Source organism: Metopolophium dirhodum, chromosome 1, assembly GCF_019925205.1.
Source record: "Metopolophium dirhodum isolate CAU chromosome 1, ASM1992520v1, whole genome shotgun sequence".
Taxonomy (NCBI): domain Eukaryota; kingdom Metazoa; phylum Arthropoda; class Insecta; order Hemiptera; family Aphididae; genus Metopolophium; species Metopolophium dirhodum.
The window spans coordinates 83,005,913-83,020,891 of record NC_083560.1 but is presented as its reverse complement, the minus strand read 5'-3'; the positions used below and the strand labels follow the sequence as shown (position 1 = coordinate 83,020,891).

The following is a 14,979-nucleotide window of genomic DNA, read 5'->3' as shown; positions in this document are numbered from 1 at the left end:
CTGTTGGGAGTTTTACCGCCGCCCGCGCCACCACGACCGCCTCTGCCACCACCACCACGGCCGCCACCACCACCACCATAACCGCCATAATTATAAATATATATTGTCATCTAAACATAAGTTAAATTATAGGCATAAAGTTTAAATAAAAAATGAGACAAAATATTTCAATATTTATATACTTTTTATACTTATAAAACAATAATTGAGTTAACTTAAATAAAAAAAAATGTTCCCATTAAAATTAAAAATTGTTTATATTATTCTTTATTATACTATTGGTTTTTTTTATATATATACTTAGTTATCCTATTTACAATGAATGTAATAAATTTGGAAAATTAACAGTTATTTTTAAATTTTACAGAATTAAATCAATCATGATAAATCAAATTGTTGTTCGTAATAATACTACTACTTATCTTAAACTGTAAAGTAATTTGATGTAATATACAGATTTAAAATACAACACTTGCCATAAATTGAAGAAATCTCGAAGCAACAAAATAAAATTATTGAATGCTAAAGAAATATTTTAATTTTTAGAAAATGTATTTCGTAAAATTGTATTCTTTTAAAAATCGTTATATTTATTTAAAATTTAATCGGTGTATAAAGGTACGTAAAATATTAAATATATCATATTATTATACTAAAGTATTCATAAAATAGTTTTAATAGTTTTTATTATATTCAACATTGTACTTACGATTTGTGTGTTGTATGTTGGAGGGCTGCAGCGTCGTAACCAAATTGCAGAATGAATAATGTTCAGTCAAGGCTCAACCTCAACGGCTACGCGGCGGCGGCATAATATAATGTTTATTAATACCGCCTTGCCGCAGTTGAGTGTCTCCTAGTGGCCAACGATCGCACTTAATTTTGACAAATTCCCCATACATGTATTGACTGGTTTTGTGGTTTATCTAGCTATTTTTTAATTATTTCCGGCCGTCGATCATCGCTTATTGTATATTTTAATATCATATATATAATATTATTATATTTTTAAATTGAATTATTCTTTCTAGCAAGGCAAGGCCCCGTGTCCCGGCGATCTGTTATTATTACTGTTATTATTATTCAAAAATAATCCGTTCTAAATAAATATATTATGTTACCTATACAGTACTAAATGTATTACTTGTTAGTTATTACAATGAATACTTGCAGACTGCAGTGGCGTAGACCCAGAGTTTTTGATTATGGAGTGGGTGGTGAAGAGGGGTGACATAAATGTGATACTGATATTATTAAGCTTGAAAATGCAATACAAAAAGGTGTTTTATGCTCAATCGTGTCTCAGTCCTCGATGTACTTTTGCGAATCCGCTCCATATCCCCTTACGAAAATATTGAGTTAAAACAATATTAACATTTAAACAATTTATTTAATTTTCCTTTCCTCTTCTTAAAAAAATTGGTTTAATTCAGGTGAAAATAAATTCCATTTTGCCGACTAAAAATCAAATATTGCTGAGTGGGGGAGGGGGGGGGGTGTAACACCTCCGATGACCCACCTTAGGTTCGTCTCTGCATATATGCTAATACATTATATTAGCTATACAGCCTATACACGATGTTGCGATTGAAACTGTCGGTCGGTAGTTTCACTAAATTGACGACCATCGTCCAAATTACTAAAATAATATTTCCATCAAACTAACTACTTATAGGTTTTAGATATTGTGGTTTTTAATAACAATAATTTAATAAACAAGGACAACGATTTGAAATATTTTCAATAACTTCTTTATGTTTTTATTTTTAGATAATTATAATTTACAACGGGACAACATCAACCAACACAAATGCAGTGTTCATATACGTATTATATACGAATTATTGTACAAAAATACATTTAGAAATATTTACAACGATTAATGATGTTGGACCTGAGCCGTTAAATATTGTTTAATAAGCCATTTGACGTTTTTATTCGTCATTTGAAATTTGAAATATATCTTAAATGTCTGTTGTTTGTCAAAAATGTACATGCATAAATTATATTATTATAATCGTTTACGCACTCCGTCGTTAATAAAAACTGGCCAAAATTATGAAAACAAATAAAATTAAAATAATTCATAAAATGCGTTTAAGAAGATTTCATTGACAGAAATGATTAAAATCAAAAAACTTCAACTTAACTAAAAAGACATAATAAATCAAATCAAACGATTACGCTTTAGGTTGGGTTAGGTCAACTTTTTATTAGAAAATGTTGTATACCAACAATGATTAATTAATTTTATTTAAAATTAGAAACTACCACGCTGGCTATCAAATACACAAACAGCACGGATCTAAGGGTAAAACGTTAAATATGTAAATAGGTATGACGAAAAAAATTCAAAATAATTATTACTCAAAATGTTAAACGGACTTATTATACCATAAGGAAATATATTGATGCACGAATAATCACATAATGCGTTTTTAACTTTTTGCTACCCCGGTTATGGGCGAAATAATGTTCGTACGCACTTTGACCATAAATCCTTTTCGAATCGGCGTACGCCAAAATATCAGGATCTCGAGTTTTGTAGAGATCAAATGAAAACTAAAAATTCAAAAACCACATAACTATGTAATTTTTTAAGTACAAAAAACAAAAAAAATTATAACTCCCGTTTGGTGAAGTTGCTCTAAGTTGAAACATGGCCTAGAAATACTTAATTCAAAAAAAAGGGGAGGGAAAATTTTTAGTATGTTAAATGCACGTGTTCGTCCCTGTCCGTAAGCTGTTTACGAAATCACGATTGAAAAAACAATTTGCGGCTGCGAAATGGCGGAAAACGCTTTAAGTAATAGGTACGGCACGGGTTTAAACCTAGGATACTAGGATAGACGACGAAGCTACGGCAATTTCATTTTATCCATCTATTATAGAAGGTATATTTTCCATTTTTTTTTTTCGAATAACAACTTATTTTCTTTTGGTAACGTTGCCTAGCCTATCGTTGCATATTCACTATTGTATATTTGCCTATTGTTAATTATATCATTGCATTCAAAATTTAACACCATTCATTACAGTGACACACTTGTAACCTAATGTACAGCACAATGATATCCACTTACCAACCATTTTAAGGAATAAATTGAAGAAAATATTATAGTATTATGGTGTAATCTATTAAGAAACCATGGGACGCCATCTGCCGATAATTCAATTATTATTATAGACCAACATATTAAAAACCAAAAATGTACTGCTAATTAAAAACACAAGATGGCTCACATTATGAAACTCTCATTAGATGAACATTCTGAGTTATTATACTATAATTTTAAAACGAACTTATTCAATGTAGTGTGAAAAATAAAAATAATATAATAGCAAAATACATATAAAATATTTTAAAATCATTAAAACAATACTATTAACATTAAAAAGTCATGTAAATAACAAAAAAAAAACTTCTCTCGAACGAGAAGTGAATCATTCAAAGATATAACAGACCACGTCTTATACAACCCACGATAGTATGAGAGTAAGTATCAATTTCTTAATTGAACTTACTCCTATTTTGATTCGCCTATAATCAATTTTTAAAAGCCACCAATTTATGGTGGCTCATAATAATAAAGATAAGTAAATGAACGTCTTATAGGAAATTTTCCAAAAATACGAAAAACAGGTCCCCTTCCGGAACCCGAAAGCCGTGTACACTTTTGAACTATGAACGTCTTATAGAGAATTTTCCTGGCTTTCCGAATATATAGGTTTAATGCGTCGCCACCTTCCGGAACACGGTCGGAAAAATTATAAACAGCACGCCCACCTGTACCACAACTCTACAAAAAAACGGTCCCCTGGGCTGGTCTGACGCATATTACTATGTCCTTGAAAGCCGTGTACACGTCTTTTGAACTATGAACGTATTATCACAGATTATATGAAAACAGATTGTGCACTTAAATGTAAACAAAAAACGGCCTGATATGATCACCGCCAGAATCAATGTGACCATTTCAACGAACTAAAAATATTTGAAACTTGTCATATACTGGTGGCTGGGATGGTGACAGTTGGGTCCCGTGATAAGAAATTATAATTGATAATCTTCATCAAAAGGCTCACCTGATAGTGATAACAGAGTATACGACAAAAATTTATTTGGTACATAATGGAAATAATGTTAATCCAACTCCCATACAATTCATCTGGTCATTTAAACAAAATTGTTGTCTTAATTATTTTACTCACTCAGACAATGCCAATTGCATAGCAGACTTGGATGAAATTTTATCTAAAATAAATACTGATTCTTTTAATGACGAAACCATAAAAATAATATATCAAGATAAAAATCCATTTAAATTTAAAAATACACTTAGAATAGATACCCCAGATTATAGGAATTTATCGATTCCTGAGAAAAATGCTTTTATATATGTTTGTGGGTTTTTGATGAAAAAATGTTTTGAAAAACATAGTTGCGAAGTTTGTATTCATTATGCAAAATCACAAAAAATATTGGATGACTCTTTAACTTTGTTATTTCAAAGCATATGAAAATTCAGAAAATCAATGTTTGTATTTTATAGATGAGTTAGAAAACATTTTTATAAATAGGTTTCCACAATTATCTATTGAAAATGAAGTAGGTATTAAGTTAAAGTTAAGCATGACTAATGTTGTATTCCGACATCCGTGTCCACTATTTAATTAATTATTTTATAAGATTTAGGATTCATGCTGCTATTATATTTTTAAATAGGAATTTAATATCAGAAAAACAAAAAAAAAATAGAAAATTGTGTATATTAAATAATTTATAAATAAATTAGAAAGAAAGCCATTTGTAATAAAATTTTGTACTTAATTATGTTTATAATTTATAATATATTTAATTGTTTATAGTAAAAAGTCGGGCGCAACAAAACGTTACTCCCGTCACTCACCCGCCATATAACTGTGTTAGCCATGGGTTCTCAAACTGCACGGTGCGACGCCGCTGCGATGTTTACACAATACCATGGTCCGTACATATGGAGATAATAATATAATGGTTTATACCGCATTTGAAAATTGCATCGTCAACACACCGGCCACGTCAGCTGCTGCAGTTCCACACGTCGCCACGTCACACGGATCAAGGACCAATGGCGTTGCTTAAAGTTGTATACATTTTTTCGTCAATGTTGTGAACGCCTCTATAACCTATATTATTATATTTTATTTTAATGAATTTCTAAATTCTCATGTGTGATTTATGTACCTATCGTCATATAATTTAATTTTCTTTATCCTTGCTTGTTCGATTCACTGGGCTTTAATACTCTATAGCGGACTGGAGTACTGGAATCAGGAACCATAATCCATTTCTATGTGTCAGCAACTGCGACTGGAATACCTTTAAAACATTCTGTGTGGAGTGCTTTTAAGTTTTGACGCCATCTTTGGATCACCACCACGTCGTTGTCGTATAGTGAGTATAAGTAGTGTGTACTAGAAGACATGGCTAAATGCCTAAATACACTGGTATAATCTCAACTTGGACGAAATATCGTACAATCTATTGCATGCATGCATGTTATTATTATTAGGTAGGTATACCTAGTCCTAGTTAGTACCATATTTATGTTTAATTATGACGTACCCTTGTCTGCGTTTTGTGATGGACAATATCAACAACTAGACGACATAGCATTACAGATGCACAGAACCAAGTTGATGACATACCAGTGTGTTTATCTGTGTTAGAGAATCTCATATAATATAGGCTCTCCAGAGTGTGGTGTGTGGCTGTACTTTTTTTGTAATAATGTTTTTTCCGCGGCTGGAGACAACTATTACCATGATTTCAAATAAACATAAGTTAATAACCATGAACGCTTATGTTTCCACCGTAAGTCTTTTTATTTTATTTAATTCCTGTTTAAACCAGCCTATAAAGCGCCTAACACTGTTGTGATTGCACTGTTCACTGTTTGCTATGCTATATAATGATCATCATCATTTATATTATGAACGTTTATCTAAACACTCCCCCCGGGATAGAAATTTGAATAATTAAAAAACAATAATAAAATACACAAATGCTGTTATTAACTAGTTATGTAAATATATTTATATTATATTCATTCTATTGTACCTAATTATCACAATATATATTTTATTTTGCAGTTGATTGATAACTACAGTCCGGTCGAAAGTTTATGTGGATCATTATCTGCTGTCTTTATTTGAAAAACCAACTGTTAATAATATTTTAAACTATGAATTCGTCATCATTGGTAAGTAATATATTAATAATTTAACTATGTATATGAGATGTTTATGGGACATTTGTACGAACTATACCTTAATTTTAATCAGGAAAATCCTATTTTTCAATTTGATATTTAAAAGGGTTCTAGTTATTGGATTGATTAGTATCTTAATGACAAATAGATTCACCTTCTATTTATTTTTTATTCACAAAACAGCAGATTAATAAAGTTAAATATGAGCTTCTGAACATTATTTTGCCATGTACTATGCTTTTAAGACAAACAATTTGTATTAAAATCATTCGGTTAATTATAAATATATATGCATTAAATTTTTTAATCAAATAATAATTATAATACTTACAGGTTGTATTTTGTCCAAAACATTCAGACTCTGAAGCACCGATCAGTTATTACGGAGATCTTTTCAGAAGTTGACTCTTTAAAGTAAATAATTTACAATTTATTATTATTAATATTACCATATATAGGCTATCTCAATTGTTATATGTCTGTTTAGTTATAATTTATTTATTTTAAAATTAGTGGTTTATTTTTTTTTTTTTAAATGTTTAAAAATATATTCGATGAATTTTGCAAATTAGGGTTAGGTGTTATATGTTATTTTGAGCATACATAAGCTACGACCAAACAACTGTTTTAATATAATGCTTCAGGATTAGTATCTGGGTTTAATAAAATATAATGTAAACTTCACCCTTATGTTGTTACAATATTTATGTATGAAATGTACAACTTAAAATTGATGACAAACATTTTAAGTTAATTTTCTGTATAAAGTGATTCAATACTCTCTGCTTTTTATAACAATATTTTTTTAACAAACTTAAGAGCTCCCTGGTGTTATGAAATATAGGCATCCACTCATATTAGACTAACTTTTTTTTTTATATATATTTCTTAAGAGTACGCTTGCATACCCATGCATATGTCGTATACATCTTACACACATAAGAATTGGCATATTTTTGTTAACTAGTCTCAATAGTGTTTGATATTAGAGAAAACTGAACCGTTATCAAACCTTAAGGTATAAACTTCATTCGTGTTTAATCGTTGAAGATTTTTCCGATAATTTTATTTTCTAGAAAGATATGTGAGATATATCACAAATTAAAAATGTTCATAATATCTCCCTTAAAAATTAAAATATGGTACAAAATCTTATGTCTTAGCATAGATTATGTTCTCGTCTATAAGTTTGATGAATATCAATACTAACGATACACTAATGAGACATGTGAACAAAAATTCAAGATGAGACATCTCTTAATAAAATAAATAATTAGTATATATAGCTTGTTGTTTATTGCATAAACAATTTTACATTCTTTGTATTGTCAGATTATTTTTATTGTTATTGAGCTCTTTATAGACAAATCTTCTATTTTTTTAATATCAATAAATAAATTATTAGTGAAAGGTATGATAATGTAATACAATGTTCCTTGTAAGACGTTATATTAGATAATTGAAAACAATTAATGATAGACATTAGATTGGCATTTAAAGTTTGAATTACAACTTATTTGGTCAGCGGACCTTATTCTACATGGTGTTAGTTTTGGTATAGCCATTCAAAGCCATTCACAGATTCTTCTGTTCTATCGCATTTTGTCATAGAATAATACTCCATTTGAATCCAATTAATAATAATTAACATTATTGCAACAACAACTTAAATAATACAAAAAGGAATAAAATACTGTAGGGTGCATATTGCACATTTTGAGTTCTCATCACCTTAAAAATACAAAAATATTTAAAAACAATTGTCAATTAAGTTCAATTTTACATAAAAGTCGTATTATAATTCTATTATCTTTGAGAAATCTAATAACTTAAGATAAGTTTTGAATGACTTTAATCTATCAAACTGATTAATAATAATATTTTATAAACAACATAAATCAAGACTAGTATACAAGATGCTTTTTTGTCTAAAAACTTTTTGACACTTCAATAAACATATATTAACATTTTGCATATATAATAATAATATTGTTTATATTGGTATAATTCCAATTAAATTTTAAATATACAAGAAATTTGCATGAGTATTAAGGGGAAAAGGAGAGAAAGAGAAAAAAATACATGTATATAAATCAAGTTGTGTGAATACTGTGCATAATAAAATATAATATAATTTTAATTTAAGGAGAAAGAAAACTAAAATAAAAAAAATTAATGAATATATGAAGAGAGATCATTAAGTGAACAGTAAAATAAATCTACATTATTTATGGAATTCCCTATAGCCTTTAGAGTATTAGAAGGAGAGAATAACATATATTTGGATGAAATGTTTGGTCGATAGAAAAGTTGTTTATGTCTAGAGTTTAGAGGATTTATTTTGAAGTATAAATGTTCAACTAGTTCTGGGCAATTTATATTTATAAGTAATAGTTTATAAAGGAATTTCAAATTTAGTTGTTTTAATCTTTTTTCAAGTGGTAATATAGAGAAAACACAATTTATAATATTATAATCAGAATGAGGAGCTCTATAAACGTGACATTGAAAGCATAAAAATCTTAAAAATATTATTCTGAATTTGAGAAAGGTCTTTATTTTGGATTATAGAGTTAGTGTGCAAAATCAAATTTGCATATTCCAGTTGAGAGCATACTAATGAGAAATATTGCAATTTAAGATCATGAGCATCGTAGAAGTCTTTACAAGTGCGCTTGATAAATCCTAATTTGGCTGATGATTTTTTCAAAATATTATTAATATTTACTTTGAAATTAAGTTTCGAGTCAAACGTAACGCCAAGATCATTAATTTCATTTAATTGCGATATTTTAATATTTTTTAATATATAATCATAAGTGATGTGTTCTTTTTTAAAAGAAAAGGAAATAGTTGCACATTTTTCTATATTTAGAGACATATCGTTTATATCAAATCATTTTGGAGTAGTATAATATCATTTAGACATCGAATAGTATTAAATAATTTGAGATTGTATGCTAGTGATAGAAAATTAGAATGTTTTAATTAATAAGTTATATCATTAATAAAAAGTAAAAAAAGTAGGGGCGATAAGTGATCTCCTTGTGGGACACCAGATATAACATTGATATTATCCGAAATAAAGTTTTCATATTTTACAAATTGAGTGAGATTTGTAAAAAAGTATTCGAACCGACAAAGAAGTGGATCACAAAATCCATAGGCTTTTAGTTTTAATATTAATAATTTATGATTTAATCCGTCAAAAGCCTTTTCAAGATCTGTATAAATCACATCAGTTTGCAATCCGTTTTTAAAAGAATCTATATCTATAGATTGACCTGTAAGAAAACCGAGCTGTTTATTTATTATAATTTTTTTACATACCTAAAGGGGTTAGTTTTTTATTAATTTTTTTAGAAAATAACTTAGGTATGATTGAGATTTTTAAGATTGTACGATAATTTAAGACAGAGGTTCTACTTTTTTTATGGGCAGGAGATATGAACGAGGTCTTCCATTTATTTGGAAATACGCTAGTAGAAAGAGATTTATTAAATATTAAATTTAAATTGGTGTTAAGACAAAAGCACATTTATTTAAGAAGATTGCAGAAATGTTATCAAATTAATATTCTATAATACGTAAAATATATCTATTTTTTCTATGTTAATCTATTCTAGTATTACTTTCATTATGTGATCCTGGTATTAAATGTTCATACAAGGCTCTAATACAGCTTGATTATAAATAATCTTAAAATTATTTACATTTTAGAAATGTATTTACATTTTACAAATTAGAATAGTATTAGTTTGCTTAGGAAGATTTAGTAAATATTTAATAATACCATTTATTGTTGTAACGTTGAACTAAGAGATAATGTTAATAAAATTTCCTCCCCAAATAGATATACCATTAGAGAAAATAAATTGCACTATACCAAAATAAATAATTCTTTTATAATTTACACCTGATATATTATACCTGGCTTCATGAAATACATAGAAACATTTTCAAAAAATACCTTAATAATAATAATAATAAAAACCTTTTTATAATTTACATCACTATCCCATCTAAGTCTATAATCTATTATTAACCCAAGATATTTTAATTCATTAACTTTTTAAATCTTACACATTTGGTAATTAAACTAGGATTACATTTTAAAGAATGGACAGTCAAATTATGTCCATGTAAAACATTATTAACAGGTGAATTAAAACAAATTAATTTAGATTTTAGTAATTTATTTTTACAAAACCAAGGAAACATATTATTTAAAATCTCATTTGTTTCATGCTACAAGCTATCAATTGTTGGTTCAGGAATTAATATAGTCTTATCATCAGTAAAAATTAATAATTCCATATCACTATTTATATTTATATTCAATATTGCATCTGGCCTTACCATAATAATTATTTACATTAACCATTTGAGCTCTTTCACTAAAGAAAGATTTTAATAGAAAATTAGCAACTCCAAGATTAACTGAAATTTTTTTTAGTAATAATTTACACAATCAAAGACATTTTGCAAGTCTAGAAAAATACGCACTACTTTATAGTTTACATTAATATATCTACGGACGAAGTTATCTAGTATAAAAAGCGCATCTGTTGACTGTTGTTGACAAACCATCTAAAAAACAAAACTGTGAATTTAAATAATATGACGTTTCTTTTAAATATAATATATTTAATACAGAATTTTTGATACACTTTTCGAAAATGTTTGATAAAGTTAATGATATTGAGATAGGTATATAATTTCCACATGATTATTTATTAGCTGATTTACATTTACAAAAAAGACATTAAGTTCATTACAAAATTCAGTTTTAGATTCAATGACAATACCATCTTTATTTGTAATCTTATTAATTTTATTATTATGTTTGCTCGGTTTACCTATGATCTGATTAATATTATAACAGATTTGTTTACTGTCATATTTAGTTTGTTTTAATATTTTTTGGTACTATATTTCTTTTGATTTTCTTATCAATAAGTTTAACATATTCCTATATAATATGTAGAAGTTCTTAAATTTTAAATTAAAACTAAAGGGGTAGCATATTAATATTCATCTAAGAACTTAAAATTTACTTTAAAATAGATTTTACATTATAAAATATATACTAATTAATTACAGCTTATTGAATTGTTTGAATTGTATTAAATGTTATTCTACCAATATATTTACTGAAATAACTTAATAATAATTATCGCCCTATGTTTTAAATTGAATATAATATAATATATATATATGTATTTTTTTAGATAAGCTTCTATGAAGGAAGCAAAATCAGAACTTCAAAATGGAAATTTGATTGAGACACAAAAAATATGTAAAGAGTGGCTTACATAAGCTCAAAGAATTAAATGTTATACTGCTTAATGCGAATTCATTATACGACTGTGAAAAACTTGAAGAATATATTCACTATATAGAAAAAGCAAAAAATTTTAATCCCAATTGTTCCGAAGTATTAAGTAACTTTGCATTAGTATTGATGAAAAAATCAGAAAATAATTTATCAAAACAATACTTATTTAATGTATGTGCAATAAAACCTTATCCTGTGGATGCATGGATCAATTATGCAGATTTTTTATTTAAGACTAATGACTTAATCACAGCTGAAGTGGCTTATATACGTGTTTTAAGTCTAAAACCTGAATAATATAAAGTACGTAATGATGACGGAAAAATACCATTAAAATTAAACATAATTAAAGAAGCCAAAAATGAATTTATAATTCCCCACAACAGCGCAAAAAATTGTCCAGGAACTTGAAAAAATTTAGCAGACGTTTATTTTAAGAGCGGGAAAGTAGAAAAATCTATTTTCTAATATAAAAAACTTTTACAAATAAATCACAATCAGGTGAATGCTTGTTCTACGTTGGGAATGGCCTACATAAAAATTACAGTGTACAATAACGCATCTAATGCATTCAAGAAAGCGATTAAACTAGAATCCAAAAATGTATCTTTTTTAAGAAAGTTTTAAGTTAGCAGTTAATACTGTCTTCAAGAAAATATGGGATTGTCTGCTGAAACATCCAAAAAGTGTTTGAACCTGAAGCCTGAGGACTTAAGCTTAAATTTGGAACTGTCTTTAGTGTATTTGAATAACAACCAAAATTATTATGAAGCGGCAATATATCTTATTAAATACGAAAAGATTTTTGCTGCATACGAGAAATCTAATGATCATTTAAACGCGTCCGAAGCTTGCATGAAAAACTGGGACATTTGGATTTGGCTCTTAAAAAGTAATAATTAATCAACATAATAAAAATTGTATATTATGCTCTAAAAAGACCTTCCAAACATTCTCCTATTTATCCTTAAATTGGTAACATTTGCAGAAAATACGCTTTTCTTTTACTTCTTAAAAATGTATATACAAGTTAAAATAAGAAACATATGTAAAATAGGTATAAGACATTTACTTAAAACTTAATATATTTACATATACCATTTAATAAAATGCTGAAACTTAAAAATATGTTATTTAAATATTTTCTTTGGTAAATTATTTAAAATCAGTCAAATTTAAAACAATATTTCCAATTTAACAACAAACAAGTTATTGACCAACTTCTATAATTTTTTTTGCTTGCAACTAAATACTTAGTAATTTACAACTAAAATTAATTCTTTAAAATTATTAATATAATATCAATAATAAACAAATAAAATCAATTTTAATATACATATAAGTACAGAATATAATATTAATAATTCTCATTAATAATTGGTTCATTATTTTGCATGTTTGATACTAATTCTAACATTTTTTATTAAATTACTACGGTTAATATTGTTTAATAATAAAAAAAATTGTTGAAAACAACAAGTATTTCGTGTTTACCGATTTCTTAGAAATGAATAATAAGTAATTTAACATAAAGATTAACTAAATTCCTCAAAAGCACTTTATTAACTAGTATTTTTATCATGTATTTTACTCAAACATTTTAAACAGCCATGATCCTTTATTATTGATTTTAATATTATTTATTATTATATTTTTTTTTCAGGTTAAATTTTCAACACCCTAGTGATTTGTCTTAAACCAAACTGATTCCGATGCTGTTAAAGTTATTAATAGTGACATCCATGTATTGGTTTACATGATTGGTTATACAAAGGGTGCCCAAACTGAAATATTTGCTTTGAGACCATGTCCAATTCAAGTTTTATGGATTGGTTGTCGACAATTTTGTTTATCCACATTTTCCACTGCCATTGAATTGCATTTAAAGTCAGTAACTACATAATAACATAACATAGATTTTAGATATTTATTATTTATCATAATTCCATTGCATGTAGTGATTAGATTATTTGTGTCTAGCTATATTTTAAAATGTTACATTTTTGCTTACTATCAATAGTAAAGAAACTAAATCAATCTCAATATTTAAGTTCATAAAATAATATAAATAATTCTCATTAAAAAATGGTTCATTTTTTTGCATGCTTAATACTATTAGTGAAAATTTTATATACATTTGCATACATGCATTTAATTTATGCTATTTTTTAAATGTTGATTATTAGTATCTTACAACTGTTCTTTTTTAAACTTACCTTCTATGTTATTCATTTGTTTTCCATGATATACATATAGTACTTGCTACTTAATTTATACTTTTAAAAATAAGCATCTTACAGTAGAACTAGTAATCATATAATTCATTTTTCAACAGATACAAACATGCAATAACAATAAGGCCGGACTTTCCTGATGCCTATTGCGATATGTGGATAATATTTGATGAACACGGCCTCCTCGAACAAGCCAATCCAAAACCTCGGACTCATTTCAATGATTATTAGATTTCCCATATGCAGTAAAAATCTTCTCATACAGGTCAATTCTATCCGGATTGAACTGCATACATTTATTAAGATATATTACCGCTTCATTATAATTTTGGATGTTATTCATATACACTAAAGATACCTAACCAAATTTAAGCTAAAGTCCTCAGGCTTCAGGTTCAAACACTTTTTGAATGTTTCAGCAGACAATCCTATATTTTCTTGAAGACAGTATTAACTGCTAACTTAAAACTTTCTTAAAAAAGATACATTTTTGGATTCTAGTTTGATTGCTTTTTTGAATGCATTAGATGCGTTTTTGTACACTGTAATTTATATGTAGGCCATTCCCAACGTAGAACAAGCATTCGCCTGATTGTGATTTATTTGTAAAAGTTTTTTATATTAGAAAATAGATTTTTCAATTTTCCCGCTCTTAAAATAAACGTCTGCTTAATTGTTTAAAGTTTCTGGACAATTTTTTGCACTGTTGTGGGGAATTATAAATTAATTTTTGGCTTCTTTAATTATGTTTAATTTTAATGGTATTTTTCTGTCATCATTACGTACTTTATATTATTCAGGTTTTAGACTTAAAATACGTATATAAGCCACTTCAGCTGTTATTAAGTCATAAGTCTTAAATAAAAAATCTGCATAATTGGTCCATGCATCCACAGGATAAGGTTTTATTGCACATACATTAAATAAGTATTGTTTTGATAAATTATTTTCTGATTTTTTCATGAGTACTAATGCAAAGTTACTTAATACTTCGGAACAATTGAGATTAAAATGTTCTGCTTTTTCTAAACAGTGGATACATTCTGCATATTTTTGCAATTGTATTATGAATTTGCATTAAGCAGCATAACATTTAGATCTTTTGGTTTATGCGTAAGCTACCCTTTAGATATTTTTTGTGTTTCAATTAGAT

General features: G+C 27.2%; 2 pseudogenes; one reads left to right on the top strand and one right to left on the bottom strand.

Moving 5' to 3' along the window:
* Positions 1-5,208: 5,208 nt before the first annotated feature.
* LOC132935623 (uncharacterized) lies at positions 5,209-14,066 on the top strand (annotated as a pseudogene).
* LOC132942319 (uncharacterized) lies at positions 14,044-14,919 on the bottom strand (annotated as a pseudogene).
* Between the last annotated feature and the right edge of the window lie 60 nt (positions 14,920-14,979).